The sequence below is a fragment of the Physeter macrocephalus genome, unplaced genomic scaffold, assembly GCF_002837175.3.
Source record: "Physeter macrocephalus isolate SW-GA unplaced genomic scaffold, ASM283717v5 random_1900, whole genome shotgun sequence".
Taxonomy (NCBI): domain Eukaryota; kingdom Metazoa; phylum Chordata; class Mammalia; order Artiodactyla; family Physeteridae; genus Physeter; species Physeter macrocephalus.
Window position 1 is genome coordinate 8,478 of NW_021147186.1, and position 3,091 is coordinate 11,568.

General features: G+C 46.8%; 1 long non-coding RNA gene across 1 annotated transcript in view; it reads left to right on the forward strand.

The window, feature by feature from the left end:
• LOC114485623 (uncharacterized) overlaps window positions 1-688 on the forward strand; it is a 4,090-nt gene extending 3,402 nt beyond the window's left edge. The window contains exon 3 of the long non-coding RNA XR_003679025.1: window positions 622-688. This is a non-coding gene — a long non-coding RNA (uncharacterized lncRNA). The remainder of the gene's footprint in view (window positions 1-621) is intronic.
• Window positions 689-3,091: the final 2,403 nt, after the last annotated feature.

Consider the following 3,091-nt stretch of genomic DNA (forward strand, 5'->3'; position numbering starts at 1 on the left):
TTCTGTCCACAAAAGGCTGCTTGGGTGAATTTTGCTCTTGACGTTAAAGAAAACCTTTCCAATGTGTTTGTCACACGCTGACGGCATGCTGTGCTTGCGCTTGATTTACCGGCTTTTACGTGTTTGCGTCCGTGCAGCACCTTGTCTCCGCGCACCAACTTCCGCTTGCCCCTAATTTCGTTTTTGTGCATATATCGCTTCTAGATTTCTTCCTATCTCCTCTTTCCGGCCGGCCTTCACCGCCCGCTTTGCTTTTGACTTTACTGCTGCGTACCTCTAAGTTCCTGTTTATTCATGATACCCCCGCTATATGGGAGTCTGTACTGATGAGCTTCCGTGTAGTTTCTTGGGATAATTCTTTTCGTTAGGGCCGCCTGTCGCCTGCGGTCCCTCGATATTGAGTAGTCAGCCCCCAGCGACTTATGGTACTTCTTGGCTGTCATTTTATTTCCCCCAATGCTTATGCTCGTGCACGAGGTGCTGTTCTCTCGTGGGCCCTTCGTTTCCAGCGTGTCCTATTTCTCATTTCTGCAAGCGTCTGCAGTTTTACGAAGTTTAAGTTCACGCACCTCAACATGCAGCGTGCCTTTGTCCATGTGTGTCGCTCTTCGACTTCTCCAGTTTAAATCGTGCGACGGGGAAGCTGGAGAGCTCAGGCAACTGGACGCTCATCAACCTCGTTTTGCAGGTAGGTGGTTTAAGAGTGACTTCTCACTGTAACTTAGCCCAAAAGGTGTGTGCATACACATCTGTGTTTATGGCATACAGCTCGGGATGTATGTGTAGTCGTATGTGTGGGGAATCGTATACGTGTTGAGACATTTGGATACAAGTATGCATCTATTATACGTACATATATATATATATATATATATATATATATACCTGATGGAGAGAGGGGGCACACTTGAAGAGGGTGAGCTTCTAGCGTACTTTAACACATAGGCCGCCCGCTCCTGTTTCGCCATGTGGCGTACACTTGCACTGGCTTTGTTCCTGTCTGCGGGAGGAGATACTAGCCACGTGAATGCTGAAGAATTTACGCAGAAGCCCATGCGCTCTTCTTTGTTCGCAGAAATTTTTGAAAGCATAGGTCGGTATTTTCCTTTTGTGCCTTCTGTGTTCCCTTTGGTCTTGCACGTTACTTACCATCCACCGTGCATGTCTCTTCTCTACTTCTCTGTCACCATGCGCGCTTTCTTTATCTCTGCGTCTTCGTTCGTGCAAAAGATCGGCATGCTTTGACACACAAGACGTAGCCGTATACCTGTTTTGCTGTCAGTAAGGGAGCCTAGCCCGAGGTTGCCAGCCAGAATAGATTGACATCGTGTACATCTGCAGAACCTTACCTTCTGCTAAACGCTTGCACGCAGCTTACTACTTTGAGCGGTACACCAGCACGCAGCCGTCGGTTGCCTGTACACTTGCAGGTACCTGCTCTTCATGTGTGCAGTTTTGTGAAGACCGCGTGATTGGCTCATACGAACGTTCTCCGCATTCGATTGCTAGCTTTGAGCATTCAGTAATCCGTTGCGTTCAGTCGACTCCTGATAGAGGTCACCGAGTTTTGCAGTACTGGTTTTTACAGTGAGTAACACGAGTGAAACCCAGTGCAACTGGGCATGCCTACTCTACTGATCTGGAGTAAATGGAAATTTACCTTCCAGCCTTACAGGCTCACGCTGGTTTTGTCAAATCTAAATAAGTGAATAATATTTGCCTAGGAAGTACGTTAACTTTTTTCGGAAATACAGGGACAAATTCATGCCGGTTTTGCGTGGGTAAGTTTTTAAAAGCAGAGTTTAGCGAGACTGAACACAATTGTGTCTTGTGCCGGTTATGAAGTTAAACAGTCGAATTCTGACGTTCGTACGTCCATCACTCTTCTAAGATTTTGCCTCTGTATGAGAAGCACTTCTTTGGATTCACCTGAAAATGCGTATCCGTTGTGTAGGTCTAAACTCACGTATTTGTCTATGATGCGCACGTGTGTGCAAATGTACATGCATACATTCGCACTTGTGTACATAGGTACTTGTACCTACGTGTGTATATACATTCAGAATCGGCATGGCTGTTGTCGCCATCACTTCCTAATTGACCCTATATATATCCTCGTTTGTGTTCAGTCCTGTTCTTGAACAACAGTAAGTCGTCCTGTGCAAAATATTCACAATGAAGGAATAGGAATGCGACACCAGACCTATCATCATTTTGAAAAACGCCTTCGTCATTCATCGCTGAGGTATTCGCAGCCAGACGATCTATTCCCTTCATCACCTGTAAGGCCTATTTGCTATATTTATCCATTTCACCTGCACTGCCTACAGAAAACCCTGCACAGTTCGACACGAGGACCCTCGCTGTCTCGGGGACACTCTTTCAAACGACACGCAGCTGCAAAGACGGGGAGTAAATCTCCAGTGTGTGCTTTCGTTACTCAGTGTCCTAAGTCAAATGTTTATATATTACACACTGAAAATCGAACGAGCTGCATCCTCAGCTCTCCACGACTCGGCGATGCTGGAGTCAGCGTCAGTCGTAACAATGGCTCTGCAGGCTCGGCGCCCCGAGTTGATATAGCAGTTGGCTCTCCCTCCAGATAAGAGTCATTGTCGCTTCCGCTGCTTGATTCACGATGCGTGAGACAACTAGTTTTACAAACTGACAAAGCTCAAGCCTTTGACTTCTTACCAGCGTCCCTGTGCTGTTGATAGGTAGTCTCAACGGTACCTTTTAGGACTTCGTAAAGTTACTCTCTTCAGTGGCACTCAACGCGGGGATCTCATAAAACGAGTGCCAAGACTCACAGTCACAGCCTGGTTTGGTAAAATAAAAAGGTTTAGGAAATTTTACAGTTTCACTCGTCATTCGACGTGGCGCTTGAGAAGCGCAGGTAATTGACAACTAAACTGCCTCTCTTTAACAGGCGCATGGCGAGCAGACAAAATCTCTTCTCTAGAGATGCAGAACGTAGCTGCAGATTTCTCAGTCAGTGACCACGCTTCATGCAAGTTGAGCTACACGTGCAGACGCAAGGGTAGCGCCAACAGTGACCACGAAGTACCCTTGCTTTCGGCCAGAGAGATTC